General features: G+C 36.6%; 1 protein-coding gene across 30 annotated transcripts in view; it reads left to right on the plus strand.

Annotated features, from left to right (window-relative positions):
• LOC138113745 (uncharacterized) overlaps window positions 1-17,822 on the plus strand; it is a 254,290-nt gene that overhangs the window by 112,672 nt on the left and 123,796 nt on the right. For 21 of the 30 annotated variants that reach the window (XR_011152317.1, XR_011152316.1, XR_011152318.1 and 18 more), the window contains exons 2-3: window positions 2,274-2,313; window positions 3,229-3,268. The exons of 6 other annotated variants lie outside the window; for them this stretch is intronic. The gene's annotated coding sequence lies outside the window, so the exon portion shown is untranslated. The remainder of the gene's footprint in view (window positions 1-2,273; window positions 2,314-3,228; window positions 3,269-17,822) is intronic. 3 more of the 30 variants (XM_069022406.1, XM_069022425.1, XM_069022405.1) reach the window with 2 other exon arrangements.

The following is a 17,822-nucleotide window of genomic DNA, read 5'->3' on the forward strand; positions in this document are numbered from 1 at the left end:
GTGCGTGCTGGCGTGTCCCTGGTGAGCTGGGACAGGACAGGGACGTTTGTGTCAGCGCACATTTCCTCATGAAGGGAGAGGAGCAAAGTGGGAGAGCTGACAAGCTGGTGTTCAGTGTTCACACTGACAAATACATGCATATCTATGGATGTGAAATTTCCAAACAAGCTCTTAGTGATGTTTAAAAATAAACAATCAAATGCTTCCGGTCTGATAAGGGCATATATTTACTTTGGAATGTGCGTTCTGGATCTTGTTTTGTTACAAACAATGAGCTATTTCTAATTTTAGTGGTTTGTGTGGTCATTTGTTAAAAAAAAGGAAACTAAAATGTATAAGCTGGCTGTTTCTCTACAAGGCTATTTGCATGCACAGTTTAATTAGGATGTGGTAATTTTAAGATTTTTGCAAGGAAAATAGTCTTTAAGGTCTGTTATAATTGGAGAATGTACTCATTAAATGAAAAAAAATTATGAAATAAAATTTCTAACGAAACCAAAATGTTTAAATAGGTTCTTAGTGTCTAAATCAAAATTTTGAATTGAATTTAGGGTATATCCATAGCTTTAGTTGATGTAAAACTATAAAACTGGCAAAAATTAAGTAACTGTGTTTTTGAGAATAGGAAATGCAGAAAATCAGCTTTTTGCAATAGAAAAATTTTGTACATGTTCTACATTTGAACGTTTATCTCATTTTAATTTCTTGCCTGAAAAGAAAAATGAGTTGTTTTATGAATTAGAAAAGTGAAAAGAAAACATAAGCCATAGGATGAACTTGTCTGATGTTTAAACACAAACATTAAATAGATGAACAGCCTTGACATCAAACTAAAAAACCTATAATTATGCATTGGAAGTAGAAGTAAACTATTTTCACTAAATTCTATAAAACATTGCTGATAATCTCTTCTGATATTTACCTGATTTTAAAAATCTAGTGAAAAAAGAGAAACCTGGGATTTCAGATTTTTCCTTTGAGATTCTCTCCTAAATAAGTAGAGGAAATAAAAATAGTCACCTACTTACGTTATTGTCTTTGTTGCATCTTTTTGTGACTGGTTCTGAATACTGTTCTTTCTTCCCTCCTACACTAAGTTCTTCAGTCTTTTTCTCTTACTGACTGTCCCAAATCAGCATCCAAAACACCTTTCTGGACTGTTGGAGCAGTCAAATAAGCCCAAATGATTTTTATTCTTAGACCATGAAAAGCTTTCTAATAATGGAATTAATTGCGAGTTTCCACTTAGATTTTAATTGTTCACCTAACTTTTGGTGTTATCCTCTTTCTTCACAAATTCCACTTTTTATTTTTCCTGCACTCCTGTAATAAGGAACCTGTAACAAAAATGGAATTAATATACTTGAATCCATGCTCTAGCCACACAAACTGATTTTGCAGCATCTCTTTCTAAGGTTAAGGTGTATTGATTCAAAAGTTTAGATACATTTAACATAAAAGCCCACATGTGAATTAGCACACTTAGTAATATTAGCAACATAACAACAGTGCTATTAATCTTATTATTAATGCATTTGTCAAGGTTTTTGTTGGAGGGAGAGGAGATGCTGACTGTTGTGTTTGTGCAGTGGCACAACCATTCCATAATCAAGGGTTGCTAATAAGCATGAACTGATTAGAGTGCCCTTTTTCCCCTTTGAGTCTGTCAGAGCCACAGAGACCAACCTTGAGATTGCTCCTGGCTGCCACACGAACCATAGCTGAAGCCCTTGGCTGGGCATGGTTTTTAATGCCAGAGCACTGGGCTGTTTGGATGTAGGTTCTTAGATGATTCTCTATAAACTCTCAACATTAATTTTTCTGTTTTGTTCATGAATACCTCAGAGCTAACCTTTCTGGTAAAAATGATTTTCTTTTTAATCTAAATTTAATCCACTCTTCTCTATGATTAATTTGACTGAGTGGAATCCTGTGGTTGTGAACAGCCTTCTATTTTCAGCTGGAAAAAAAAAAAGTTTTAAAATAGGTCTTTTAATGTTTGTTTTCCCTTTGATTGAAGACAGTGTCCTTACTACTCAGTAAATACTTCTGTAGTACTTTTAAACCTTAGTCCTCACAGGCTGTCTACTTAACATTCTCCCAGTGATGTTAACAACCCGTGCTTTATGAGGTCAGAGGATATCAGCAACAACTTTATATTTTTTTTTCAGAATTAGTTATTGATTAACTGATTTTATAAATGCATTTCTGTGACATTTTGTCATCACTGTCTTCATGACTTGGTTTAAATAAAAGCATTTTTCTTTTTTCAGGGGTGGGCATGGAGACCTTTAACATTCTGTGTGGAAACTGGTTTGTATTTTCATTAGAGATGGGTTTAAAAACAGGTGGCAGTTTAGAATTTTTGAATTGTGTAATCATCTTTTACCCCAAACAAAGTTTGGGAACATTCCATGAAGTAATGGTCTATATGACCAGTTACCAGACTGTGTCGTGTACAGGTTCTTCTGCTGCAGCTGTCCTTGTTCTTTTTTTCTAACAACTAACTAATCCAGATGAGAGAGTGTATATTTGTAATATTTTAGAGTATATTTCAGTATTAATACACACTGATTTTTCTGGGCTGTTATGATACTCTCAGTTACTACCTAAAGAAACAGCAGTTAGTTAAATATTTTACTGCAATTTTAAGTAATTGTGTAGGTGAATAATTACCCTAATAAGGTTAAAATAGGTTATTATTAATGCAGTGTGAGTTTAAGCTGTCAATTGAGTGGATTGCCAGAGTCCTCTGGAAAATGAAACAAACATTAAATTTCCCAGAAAAGTCAGTAGATAGGGGCTCTTGGAAAAACCAGTGCTTTCATATGTTTTGCAGGTTTTGAGAAATTAACTTTCTTGTAATTCAAAGAACATGGGATTATTCAGAAAAATGTACTGGATATAACTGTATTAGCTATTCACCTTATACTGCATGGAAAAAGAGCACTTATTTTTTTCTTGCTGTGAAGTTTTCAGTAAAGATCACTGCGATTTTAGCATGGGAAGGGGTATATATACTGAACTTTTTGGTCACATCTGCTGCCTCCACACACTCAGGACCGTTTTGGGTTTTTTTCACTAGAGAAGAATTCTACACCTAATTTTAAGTTCTTTGAGATATTATCTACTTCAACAGCCTGGTGTGCAGATATTTGTAAACCTTCTCCCAGATGAGTATTTTTTTTTTCTCTCTTTTTTTCTTCTTTTTTTTTTTCTTCCGGAAAGGTGGAAGTGGTGAGAGACCGTTAAAGCAGTGGTTAAGAAGGTAGGTGTCTGTGGGTATTGATGGGAAATAGTCGTTAGAGGAAAGCTGCATCACCACACAGGAAGAAGCACAAAACTCTTGAAGGCATTTTCTCCAGCTGTTGTGGAAGAACAATTTAGACAGTAGAACTTGAAAGCCACAGATCTTATACCTCATTTCTAGCTGAGAGAGTCCTTCCAGAAAAAGGACTGATTAGCTGCAGTCTTTTAACAGCTCTTTCTCAAAGGCTCAGCAGTTTCACAGAAAAGATGGGTTTAACAGTAGGGAAACAATAAATTGCAAATGTGTAATCAAATTTATATAGGATGGCCTTCAAACTGCAATGAAAAACACAAACTATGAAAGAAAATTGTGAATCTTTGATTTCTGAAACAGAACATGACTCCATAATTTATTACAAACCTGCTTGCCAATAAACAGCAGCCAGTGAAACTTCTGAAAAATTACATTCAAAACCATTGCTGAGTGTAACTAGCTCCCCTGCCCCCCGTCATACAATTTCTTTATTCTTTCAGCTATTTCACATAAGGGGCTGGGCAAAATTTCCCTGTGACTTGGAGACATTCAGTTATCTGCAGGGGCTGTGAGCTGACAGCTCGGTGTTCCTCTTTCTTCCCCCACTTTCCTTAGTCTGTCTCAAAAACTAGACAATTTTTCCCATATAAATGTCCAGTGCTCTGCCACCAAATAACTTCAACACTTATTTTGCATGACATATTGTGGGTAGCTATTCTGCTTCTAAAGGATTGCCCACTAGCACCCTTGGAATAAATATTTGCAACCTTTCTTTGAAGTATGTATTTGGAGACAAAGCAGACCAGCATGCACTTTAAGCCAATATTTTTCTTTCAAGTGAGGTTTAAGGGAAGCAATATTATAGTTTATAAGAGTAGTACATGATTCACTTAACTGATGGCACATTTTATAGTCCCACTTCTGTTCCTGACCTGTTACATCACCATAGGCAAGGTATTTCATCTCTGCTTTTGTCCTTTCCAAGGCAACGGTGGCTACTATTTTTTTTTTTTATCTGTATATTTTGAAGCAACATTTAGTAAATTCTGTCTTGTGTAGTGAATGTGTGTTCATGTGTGATGTCAAGGTTTCCAGTCATATCTTTGGTCATAATTATGCAGAATTTAGTATTTTTTTTCCCCAACACCTTAGAGTGACATTCATTTATAAAAAGCAGCCTGTCCCCACCCTCACCCCGAGTAGAAGCCGTATCTCGTTGTTCTCAGGGATGCCTAAACCCTGGTGTCTCAAGCACGCAGGAGCTTCTCCTCCTCAGTGACAGCAAAACTGAGCTGAACTTGGGGTGGCATGTTTTTAGACACATTCTGAAGTAAAAACATGTCCCAAAAATACTCTCCAAAAACTAAATACCCTTTAGTTTATATCAGTTTCAAATGTTCAGGGTTTTTTTTCATGCTCCCTCTGTAGTGCCAACCTCATGTTTCTCCATGAGCTGTGTATTTCCATAACTTAATTTATAATAGTTGGGTTTGAGCTGCTTGTGGCATGCTGCATTGATAAACATTTCTAATTTAAGAGGTATACATTTTATCTAGGAGTAATCTGCATAATTTCGTATGCTAAAGGATGAAGAGGAAGATAGAGATGTGATCGTTCACACATATTGAGAGGCACAAACTGGCAAACTGTGCTATGGTGAGAAGCTGGGGGTCTAACTGAGAAAGGGAAACCTAATGATGCCAGGCAGGATTGTTTTGATCATCTTTGGTATTCAGGATCTCAAGGCAGTAATAGCCAGGAACTTATAGGCAATTTTGTTCACAAAATAATCTGTACTTCTGCTGTAGATTACTTTGGTCATTCCTGCTTACAGTCATAGGAAAGGAGGCACATGTGCATTATAGACCATATTGTTTTGTCATTGTTCTTTGGAAGGGGGAGACCATGGCACAATTGTTTAGAAAAAGGCTCCTGAATGGTAATAGGGATCCTAAAAGCTTTGTCATGACTAGACAAATCTGAGTATATCTATACTAGCTGAAGAGAAGGACCCAGGGTAAGGTAGAACACTGAATAGTCTGCAGTTCTTTATGACATTCAGTCTCTGCAAGAATAATCTTAGGAAAAGCAACTTTTCTACAATGCAGACAACCCCAGAACTATAAAAATACATTGATGATGCATTTGGTATGCATTAGCTTGACTTTAATGTCCTGACCCAGAAACACTCTCTCATACTGACAGTCTGCTTTTTATGTGAAGGAGAAAAGTAATGGGGCTAGTATATACCTACCATAGTGCAGATGTTGCTATTTGATACCAAGAACCAAATGGACTATGCTGTCTTTACTGGAAATCCTAGTTAATGTTTTGCTCGTGTTAATATTTCCATGTGCTGATCCTCTTGGGCAACACCTCAAAGTACTTGTGTTTCATTGCTAAAAAATTTTAGTCTCGTTGAAAATCACTGGGATTTGAATTTTTGAGGTTGGTTGTTATGTTTTGTTTCAAGTTTCACCAATTGCTACATCAGAGCAATACATAAAACAAGGGATTTAACTTCTTTGGGCAGATATCCAAGAGGTATGTGGTCTGAAATATGGGAAGCAAGACATGACTCTCTTCTCTGCCAGAGATACCGATGTCATTTTGAACAAGCCATTTAATATTTCTGTTTCTCACATCTCCAGAAAGGAAAGGAAAATTGTGGTAGCTCTTTGCTTGGAAATACCCCTTTGCAAAGGCCACTGTATTTATGCTTGTATGTAAAATATCTTTGGTTGCCTTGCTTTCCAGATCCTCTGTTCACATATTCTGAACCAATATTGTAATATTGGAGCAGAGAGTCCTGCCAAGGTCTGCAACTTGGTGGGTCCATCAGGTGCTACTTCTGTTCTCAAAGGGTCATCGGAAAAATGTTTTAAAGGCAATGAAATTCTGTGTCATTATCATTTAACTCTTCTAATTCAACCACCAAAAGAAAAGGAGTACCGAGATTTTTTGTCCCTTCTGCAGTGGGGATGGGATGGAAGGTGATGCTCTGTGTCTGTATACTTTATACATGACTAGGATGACACACTAGAGATGTATAGTCTTATATGAGCAGATGGTATCTGTCCATAGCTCAGGCAGCCTGTGAAAGCCAAAAAACTTCTGAAAATCTTCCAAGAATAATGACTTGTTTCCCAAGACAAACTTATTCAGGATGCAGTTACCAGACAGAATTCAACATTCTCTATTAAGAGAAGCTGTTTGAGCAAAGGCAGTTATTACATGCTATGACATTTTGAAAATGAAATTGATGGATTCTTCTTACGTCTGGAGCAGACACTAATGGAAACTCCTGTGAAAGTGCTGAGACCATTTGAAGCAGCCACTCAAGAGCTGACTGCTGAAGCAGCACAGCTCAGCCAAGTCATACTACCAGCTCTTACTGTGGCATTGTTGAAGCATGACTCCTCTCCTCCCCACCACCCGTAAAGTCATCCAACAAGGAGTCTTATTTGTTGCCAAAATGTTTAGGGGAGGGAAAAAAAATGGTTCAGACTATTGAGACCTTTTTCTTTTCAGGTTTAGAAAAAGTCTCTGTTTTTATGGAAGTTTGCTTCAAAATTCCTTTCTTTGAAAAACTGGTAGAAATTTAGTGTCAGGGGAGTAACACAATTGTTAAGTGACCAAAGATATCTGAAAGGTTGCAGAACACTCATATTCCTTTGGCTGCCACTTTTTCTATAAATTCCCTTTGAAACATTGCTCAAGGGGGTAGGCAGAGAAAATTTTATTTGTTAAAGCAAGCAAAAGAGAGTTGCATACTCTTGCTGTCCTTTGCCTTTGCTAACTCGTTGAGCCCAACTTAAAGCAAAATTCAGATACTTATCTGCTGGGATTTCAAATAAACCATCTGGCTAACTAATGTGATAATTAAGTGTCTTGAATTCCATCCCACTAATTTGTCATTTAAAAAAACAATGACAACACTTTAGTACTTGAAGCTTTTTTAATTTTATTTTTTTAAAATTCTACATGGTCATATTCAAATCTCAAAGTCTGAGTAGCTGGGCTGTCAGACAGGCTCTTCATTTTGAACTGCTGACACACATTAGTTGAAATCACATAGACACAATTAAGGACTGGTTAATTACTCGTTAAGCAAAACTGAAACTAAGCAAAAACCCCCAGTACGAAACATAAAAATTCCAATGGGCCTTTTTTGGAAAGTAGTTTTGTTTTAGCACATGTACTTATTATTCCTTAATTTCACTGAATGGGTAGGATAAAGGGTTTTCTTGTATTGTTTGCAAATGGCTCATAATCTGTGCAGTTATATTTGTTTTGTGGTTGGTCCCTTGGTTGACACTTGGATCTATTTCAAAATACATAGCTAAAATTCTTAATTTTTCCAGTACAAATGGTGAAATTTTGGAGAATTTTATGTATTTATGTATTTATTATGTATTTATGTATTTTAATGCTATATAAATATTGTGGAGTAATAAAGTTGTAGAGCACTGACCAAGCATTAGGCCAGCTCTGTGCTAGAAGATAAGAACACAGGGCTGAAGCCAATTTCACCAGTGTTTCCTCTTTACACAGACCCCTCTGAACACAGTACAAGCTGTTCCTCACAGTACTCCCCGATGGAGCAGTTGGAGAGTTGTTGAGTGACTGAAAAGTGCTGGCTTACACTAATAATTCTAATAAACTTGGTGAGGAAACTTGTGATAAAGTGTTACTGGAAAAATAATATCTTGACAGTTTCTATTGAATTTTGTGATTGGCACAAAAAGAGTTTGATTTTTGTGGAAATCACACAACCAAGACATGATCTTAGTAAAGCATTAGCTAATGGGTTTGCTTCTGTGTGTCTAAGACCTATGGATGGCTCCCTTTTAGCTGACATGTTTTAGGGAATAAAGTGAAACAAGCATTTGATATAAAAATCAGAATTACACCGGTGCTGGCTTGAAATTATTTACTGCCAGTCACCAGAAAACTCCTGCTTAAGCAGGGAGTTTAGACTAGATGAACTCCAGTGGTCCCTTACAACCTGATCCAGTCTGTGACTCTGTGATTTCTGATCATTACAACGGTGGGGATGTGAACACAATTATTGAACACAGGATGAGAAAATCCTGTAAAAATGTTATTAGTATCCACATTTAAACCAATCATACGGCAAAATGAAGTTTTGAGCAGGAAGGTGGACCAGATGATCTTCAGAGCTCCTTTCCAAATTAAACCATTCTCTGTGAGATGTATTTTAACTAAATATTACCCTGTCCACTAGTCTTGGTTACTTGAAAACAGAACTTCTTGTGGGGAAGATCCTTACTTTGATGAGTTATGCTGGAATTAAGGAGAGGGGGAATAGAGGAGTCCAGAATACCCAGGTATTTGGGTTAATTACCTGACATATAGTGATAGAAGTAAAAGTCTGAACTTTGATCCAGAAAATAAGTGACCTGCTTCTCTTAATCTTCCTTTATTTTTAACTGGTTTTGAAAGGTCCATTTGTTTTTGAAGTGTAACCAAAAAAAAGAAAAATTATGGAACATCAAAAAAATGTTTTAAACCTGGCAATTCCTGGTTTCTTGCTAGCTGTACTCAACTGGACCTTAGACTCTATGTAGTGCTATTTTTTCCTTTTCTCTCCTGACTAAATAGACAATTGCTTAATGATATTTATTTCAAATTATGTCATTCTATTTAGGAATGTCTATTAATTACTTCAACATGTTTTCAAGAGATTCCTATGTATGTATAGTTTCACAAATATTTTATGAAAATTATTATTTGTATTTCACTCAAAAGTGGGCTGAGGGGGTGGTGGTACAAAGAGCTTATAAGGAATATAGGGTGATCTAGCCAGTTTAAAGTCTGAACCAAAAATATAAAAATATAAAAAGCTTTCACGAGAATTTCAATAAAAAACATAAGTATTTTTATTTTCTGTTGGTATCTAGACATAGGATAAGAAAAAAAAACCCCTCATATGTCTGATTCTTCATCTGTAATAAAGTAGAGAAGGGGTAGATAGAAATGGCAAAGTAAATTTATAACAAAATTTTTCCTAGGGAAAAGCCAAATGTTAAAACCTTCCACATCCTAATTGAATGCCCAAACCAAAGGTGTCTATAGAAACAACTTCTTCTGTAGCCCAATAAATTTTTGAGGTCAAGAGACTTAGTAGCTTGCTGCTTGGCCCTCAACAAACGAGAGCTATGATCTCACTCAGCTTTGGATAAAATAAGGGAGCAGCAGGCTGCCAGAAAAATAGCTGCAATTCTTACTGGTGCTGGGACTATAGCTCTGAACAAATGTTGATGAGACAGTGTCTCTCAGAAGTAAGATGGAACCCAATTAGGACACGCTATTAGGAAAAACACCGTGTTACAATTTACGGTCTAGTCCTAAACTGAATAGTTATCATATGGTGCTAATACCCATTTCACTCTTCTGTGGAGCAGGTTTGGGATTTAACATTTTGAGATTGGCTTAATCTAAAACATATGTGTTTTCTTTTATTTCACATATGTGTTCTGCATTTCCCTTTTTCCAAGAGCTAGGATCAGCATGATATGCTGTGATGAGAAAAATACAGAGAGCATTGTTGTGATATAGCTACAGAAACAATATGGGACCTACAGGAAAATGCGTATGTTCTCTTTTATGGGTTTATTTTGTGGTGCAGGTGGTGTTTTTATTAAAATTAGAAAGAAAAGTTTCCCCTGTTGGTCATGTTAAGTGTGTGTATGTATGTCCCATCCCCAAAAATGCTTTAGTAACTTAACTGAATATTTACTAAAATTTGCAGCAAAGGTTGAAGCAGCCTCAAATTATAAACCTGAACATGTGTCTGTCTTCTACCATGGAAATGGTGTGAAGGAGGATTCTGTCACAAAGCTTGGGATCACTTAGATTTTTGTGGGTCCTTGTGTCTGGATCTATTTAAAGCTAGCATTTTAAGACAAAGGACTGAAAGATTTTTTTAAAAAATAAATCGATGATTTATAGTACTAGTTTATCAAAGTAGAATAAAAAAAATATATAACTTGAAAAGCATTTCATGTAAAGATGTCATTTCTTTTCAGTACTAAAATATATCTCATAATATATTCTTTTGTGATGTAGAGCTATGCTAGAATATAGTACAAAATAAATTAATTCCCTGTCATAACAATGTGGTATATGCAATTCTAGCAGAATTGTTTGTCCAACACAATTTTCCTTCTAGTCAGAAACCCCCTAACTGGCACGCTGGAACTGTCTTTTCTGGCAAAAGAAGCTCCCTTGATCAGTGCTACATACCCACGAGGGATTTTCTTTCGTCTTGTTTGGTCATAAGGTTGTCTTACTGTGTGAAACTAGTTCAGTATGGTAAATGAAGTCTCAGCTGAAAACTGATTATGTAGCACAGTGGCTCTCCCCAATGTGTTGTTTCCTTCAGCTAGACCCTCTGCTTTTAAATAACTGAATATGGAAAGTACATTTGAACTATAAATAGCCCGTAAAGGAAAATCCAGAAAAGAGACTTGCTGTCTTTTCTAAAAGCAATCAAACATCTTTCATGTGTTTGAACCATTACATTTGCATGGAAACTCCTCTTTACCCTAGTGGGAATTCTAGGGAATTTATTGGATGTATTTGAGCATGCTCAGTGGTGTTAGGAAGTAATGACAGAGGTTATCTAAATGAAACCTCCTATTTGATCTAGCCTAAAGTTTTCTTTAGTCTTCATGAGACTGCAACATAAAATTCTCTTTTATTATAACAGGCACATAATAAGTCTGGGAAGACCATTAAATCCTGCTGTATAATTAATATTGGACATAGAGTCTCTTTGCTGATAGTCTAAGTGGAAAGAGTCAGAAAAGAAAACGAATAAGCCCCTGGTACCATCCTGCACAAACTGAATGGAGGAAAGCTTTTAAATACCTGGTTATAGGCAGACACTTAGGGGGTTAGCTGCTGTGCTGCCTGAGGAGGTGAGCCTTGTTCCTGAGTGTTGACCAAACACACAGTGAGACAGAAGGGCAGCCATGCAGCCATATCTTCACCAGAATGTGAAATGTATAACGGGAGAAATGTGCAGCAGTGCCAGCTCTGCTCTTTCTTTAGTCTCCACGTTTTACATGGTATCATTTCAGGGGGTTGAGTCTTACTTGTATAGATCAAACTAGAAAACTCTAGCCTGGATTGGCCCTCAAAAACATTATTTTCTGAAACTTTTCTGCATCTAAAATGGAAATCCATAGGCAGCCTGCACTGCAATGCAGCAGACATGGCTTCTGCTGAAAGGATAGTACATAAGGTGTACATTGTTTATCAGTAGTATACAGTGATTAATTTGGTTGGTCTGAGATTAAACCCCTAAGTGGCATTTGCCAAATAAGTGATTTGTACTTTGTCCTTTGACTGTTACTGCTTAACCAGAGGAGTGGGTTCTTTGCAGCACAGAATCAAAATCTGCATTCAGAAACCTTATTGAAACATTCTTAATATGCAGAAATTCACAATTAATCTTTTGTTATAGTACTACCCAAATTGAATTTCTTTGGCCACTATGTTGCATAAAGTATGAACATACAGTTTTATTATTCACTGGACAGATGTTTGAATTTTATTTAGCAAGTGAGTTTTCCAATGCAGAAATGCATGTTCTAAAGATGGAATTTGTGGACTTGTATACAAAGGGAGTGGGTAGCAAGGAAAGATCAGTATAATTTATTCTGACTGACTATTAAAGTCTGCAAGCTTAATTTTTTTGCCATTATATTGTCATGTGACTAGAAAACATTTAATGATGGATGGCTAAGGTTGTGTTATTATATATACACAAATATGTTTGTCAATCTCTTTGTTCTCTGAAGTGAAGCAAACAGGAAACTGCATGTCAGGTCCTTTGATGATGTGTCTTATAACAAGTAGGAAATTCTGCATTCCGGTCAGTATTTTTCCATCTCCTATATTCAGGTTCTGTGTCCAAACTACCCCTACATTTAAGAAGTCGGCATAAATCTATTCCATACAAATATTTTATATCTATTGTTATGAGAAAAGCAACAAAAATTAATCCTAGTTATTCTGAGTTAAGACTATATTTTAGCAAAAGAAAACAGTTCCAGACAGAAACATAAACATGCTTTAATATCCATATGGTTTATCTTGCTGAGAAGCTAGGGGAAGCTTGATTCCTTACATCCATTTACAAGTATTTTAAACCTTTCTGACTCCTAAATTTTTAAACTTTAAAACCTTTTTTAACTTTTCAACTATTCAAAACTTACATTGCAGGGAACTGCCTTGACAATGAATGAATAATTTATGTGATGGGATTCCATGTTCAATTTCTGTGCTTCTGCACATTATATGTGTGATGTTAGGAAATGCAGCCCTTCCTTTTAAAGAGGTTGTTCCACATTGGATGATAAGGCATTTTAACCATTGTTTTTAAGCCATCTGTTTAAATAGAATGAGTTGTTTGAGGGTTGGAGTTTTTTTAAGTTTGACTTTGCTTGTGCCTTATCTCTGAAGAGAGCTGCTATGCAGGAGAAAGAAAAAGTGGATCTATAGAAGGTACTTCCTAGAGAAAACTAAAAAAAAAAAGCCAGGAACAAGAAAGAAATCATCAAAAAATTGAGAACATGTTTTTGTCTTGTAAGGAGGGTGGGTTCACAATTTACAAGTTAGAAATTCGAGCAAGAGAAGGACCAACTGGGCTGTCTGGCTGACGATTGTGTAACAAGCAGTTAATCCAGGCAGGCCTGAGGGACATCATCTGCTCCTCCTCTCAGAGACTGCACAGCCCTTCTAATACCCTGTAACAAGCTTAAACCCATGATAAAAGATCTGTGGTCACAATTACAGTGTGCCACAGGAAGAAGGCAGGAGACTAAGCAGCTTTATTGGTATCACAGGACATGGCAGTAGCAGGGACTTGCAGAGTGAAATTTCGAGGTGAGCCTTGGATGCAAGGCAGGGTCTGTGCAAGCATGGGAGACCCACAGCCCAGGCACTTCTGCCAGGCAGCCCTGTGGGGAAACGCCCTCCTGGCTGCAGTCTGGCAATCTGTAAGTGCTTGAGCCAAGCATCACACAAACTTCATGGATTTTTATATCAGCCAAAGGGTTCTGTTCCTATTTCTAGCGACAGCTACATTTCTTCAGAAAAATACCCCAGGAGTTAGCTAATGTGTCACCATAGGGAAAGTGGTGGGGGAGAATAGGTGATGGAAAGAAAAGCTGCTAGGGCCTGCAGCAATCAGTAAGAGTGCTGAAGCAGGGGGGAATACAAGCTTAATACAAAGGTCCTATTGAACGATTTTGTCACCACCCTCACAGGATATACGAACAAACTGTGTGGTTTTAGAAAAATGCTCTCTGTCTGTAGAGAGCTGCCTCATGCTCACTCTGTACCCCTCCCCACCAAGCAGTTAGGTCAGACATATGAGGCTCTGTGGATTTTGGTCGCTGTGGCCATAAAATATGGGACTAGAAAGAGATGTAGAAAGAGGATTTTCTATGTTTTGCTGAACATCAAAGCCAATCCACATCTAACATCGGCAGCTGGCTTCTGTTATGGTTGAATGAAACAAAAAACAGAATTCAAGAACACTTGTATCATTAGGACAGTCTCCTCATTAAACACTTCCCAAAATACTCGTGTAATAAAGACCTAAAAATAAATATTCACTGCAAATTTGAGATATTTAAGTAGTAAGTATTTTGCTTTGTGAATATTTTTGAGAGAGGTCTCTTTTGGAATAATGCTTGACCAAATAAGTTTTTAAGGTGGTTGTTAATCATGTATGTGTTAATATTGGCTTGTTTTAATTGATAGTTTACTTCATTGAAACTGGTATGTATTAGCCTGGCTTTGGTTTTTCTAAGCTGCTCTGAACTTTAAGAAACCATATGATAAGGTCATATACTAGGCCTTTATTAGCAACACCTTTGTAGCATTAACACTAAAGTTGAGCACCTTTCTATACCTGACACTTTGCATTCTTATGTCTCTGTTACTACCTTAGCATGTGGTAATGAGACTGTGACAGAGCAGCATAGCCAGGCTCTCTGCACAGAGCCCATTGTTGCCTGCACAGGCCTGAGCAAAACAAAAGCCTATTACGTTTTATACTTGTCTCACCAAAACACTGGTAATTTGCACTTAACTTAAAATGTTTGATGCATCTTTGATTGTTAAATCAAAACCAGTTTATTAAGCAGTGTGTGTTTGATACGTGTCTGTCTCTAGATGCCTGGTTCTCATTACTTCAGATATTTAACTCGAATGATCAGTCAATTCCCATGAATGATTTAAAGAATTTGATATAAGCTGAAATAAGTTAAATGCCTAATTTTAAGTATAGATAATTGAGTGACCCACTTCCTTTCTGCTTAAGATGTTCAAAGAGGCTTAATTTCAGTTTCTGATGGATGTGTTGCTGTTTTATCCAACTCTCTTAATCCCAACCTTATATAAACCCCACACTGGTGTATTTTTAAGCAGAGACAGACGTGGGCATTTTTGTGTGTACTCTCAGAGAGTGAATGTCATTTGGCAGCCTGAAAACTTTGAATCAGACTTAGTAGAAATGTTCCTTAGGCATGAAGGGGATCCAGCCTCCTGTGGACAAGTGCAGAGCAAACATTCCTGTGCACTGTCTGACAGAGGGTGGTGGAGCTGCTGGATAAAGCAACTGCTCTATTACTCCAGTCCATTCAGGCCTGGCTTTCAGTGTGGCAGTTTCCAGGCCCTAATCCTCTCAGTTCCCGTATGAATTGCTGTATAATTCGGTGGGTTTACATTCAGGCAGGAACTTTTTTATCACTATCTTAAAGAATTAACCTTTTAGTGATGCTGAAAAAGAACAGTAGTAATGTGATCCTTGTCTTCAGTAATGTTATGTGCTCTCCACACTATCTCACAAATTATGTAAGCCCAGGACCCCAGAAGGTCAGCTCTGAATCCAGACCTTTCCCAGTGTGAGAAGTTCTCTCCTTGGATTTCAGCTCTACCCACTCTAGAAATAAAGGCCAAATGCTAAGATTTGAGAGGGATTGGAGTTGGGTGATGTAAATAGTCTGTGACTGCTTTCCAGTTCTAAAGATAGTGATTCTTGAGCTTTGATGGAAATAACTCTGGAGCACAGCTATAACTAGCATCAATCCAGTGTGGCTCAGTGCATTTTATAGGATTGCCTTATTAGAAGCTGTGCCATCCAGTATGTGGTTTACCCAAACAAGCTTTTTTATGAACACCAGAGTCCAGCTTTATGGACCCTGTAAATCCAATGGATTTACATCCCACACCATTAAACCCCTTCTGCCATTATCTTTTGTTTTCTTTCACTTTCCCTGCTTCTTAGTCCCTCATCCCTTCGCTTTGCTGACAGGTATACCCACATCTCTTCACCTTGATGGGCTGAAAATAATTCTGCAGAATTATTAGTATATTCGGTAACTGTGAGTGTAATGCAAATGATAGTATAAGTTTTCATCTTAAAAAAATTAATGCAAATACCAAACAAACTGAAATATACAAAAATTTTTGTCAAGTTTTTAATTATCTTTTCCCCACAATCTTTGAGGGGGTTGCAGTGTATCCAGATCTTAAATAATAGCAGGTGTGAGTAAATGAATCAGAGTTGTGAAAGCTGAGAGTATTAGAAAACTAAGTAGCAAATAGTTCTCTGCAGCACCTAACAGAAATGGCTGATTTAGAGAAAATGTCTATCTGCTTGCTGGGGGTGGTATTAAACTATGTAACTTCTCTTCCTTTATTGGAAGGAATGAGGAAGCTTTGATATAAAAGTGCTGATACTTTTTCAGTCTCAGTAAACTATAAAGCTTTTGTGAGCCTTAATACAGCCATAAAGCAATGGAGGTTTATACCATATCCTAAGTTTGTATACTGTGGCTCAGGTTCAAGTGATATTCTGGAAGCCCTCAAGCTTTTTCAGAAAATTGACTTGGGTTTCTTGTGCATGAGCACTTTTCCAATCTGCTTTACAGTAAACTTTTTGATTGCTGAGATTTTTTTCCATCATGAGTAAATTCATGTAAGTTTTTTTTTTTCTTTCCTGTCTAAGCCAATTCATTTCATGTCTGAACCAAGATGCTGTTTTTTCCAAAGGCTGTAGATGCTAGCAATGTCAGTTAAGACTGTAGCAGCAACACGAACAAGATCAGTTAAATAATATCAGAAATAAATTTGGTTATAGACTTTTACAACAACAACAACAAAAGACATTATCTTTATATGGAAAGGTTCTTCAGTACCACTATGTTAATAAATGACTTTATTCTTGTTTTCTTTCTTTCTCCCTAAGGCCTTGTGATTATAATTTTATTCTCTAACACCTAAATTTAGTTCTGAATCAAGTACAGTAGCTCAATAGAATGCCACATATTAGGATCCACACTGAATTTCACGTGACAGGCTTTACATTTGCTGAAGGCTTGGGGGCTATGGTTTTAACAGTCATCTCACATTTTTGTTGAACACAGTTTGATGCACGTCTATGAAATTTGTGTTTTGCTCACACAGGGGATGATTCAAGTCTACAGCTGTCGCAAACAGTATGTAGGACCTAATTCATGAATAAGCTGTCAGTTACTATGATCCCAAAATAAAAACAAATTACAATCACAAGAGGAAATTGGTATGAAACATAAGAGTGGAATAAAAAATTAATCACATTAGCATTAAATTTGGCCACAGATTCACCTTAAAAATTAGTATACCTACCTCTGCCTCAATTTGTATTATTGCAGTTGGATCTTTGTAAAGCATACCTCACCTATGAATCTAGAATTTTGAACACATGAATAGTAGTATTTACCCATAAAAATGCAATAATTCATTTACAGTGCTGTTAAAATAGCTATAGTGGTAAAAACAATACATTTACATAATCATGCTGTTGTCCCTGTTTTTGTCAGCAATCTACATGTAAGACAAGTACTAAAAAATACCATGTAAGGAAGTTACCATTCATAGCTAATATCAGAGTTCCTCAAGAACTTAAACCCAACAATCCTTTCTGAAAGTGTCTGATGTCGTCTCCTAAGGCTGGGATAGAAACATCCAACACAGAATGTACTTTGTAGCAGATTTAATTATGTCATCCTTCTGTGTGCAGGACTCTTCGCATTTGGCCATAATACAGTGTTATTCATTTCTTTACAGAAGTTTACTGATGTAACATTTCAGATGGTCAAGTGACATTTCTAGTCTTCTTCCAAGTGTGAAAATAAGCATGAAGTGCCTATTTTATGCAACTGCTGATGCACTCAAGTATTTTGAAAGCTATTATTTGATCCAACTGTATATGTTAATACCCAGATAGTAGAAAAATATTCTACTTGTTATTCAGATAAATATGAACCAGATTAAATATATATGTGATATATAACTAATTAAGCTAGTACTTGGTGAAGAGTGAAAACTAATAATGTTTTGACACCAAAAAATGTTGTACAAGATTAGACAGCCTTTATTTTTACTGAAGTAAATAAACTTCAGAAAATACCACAGGAACCTATTTGTTTAGTAATAATATCTATGATCGTGGATT

Source organism: Aphelocoma coerulescens, chromosome 8, assembly GCF_041296385.1.
Source record: "Aphelocoma coerulescens isolate FSJ_1873_10779 chromosome 8, UR_Acoe_1.0, whole genome shotgun sequence".
NCBI classification, from domain to species: domain Eukaryota; kingdom Metazoa; phylum Chordata; class Aves; order Passeriformes; family Corvidae; genus Aphelocoma; species Aphelocoma coerulescens.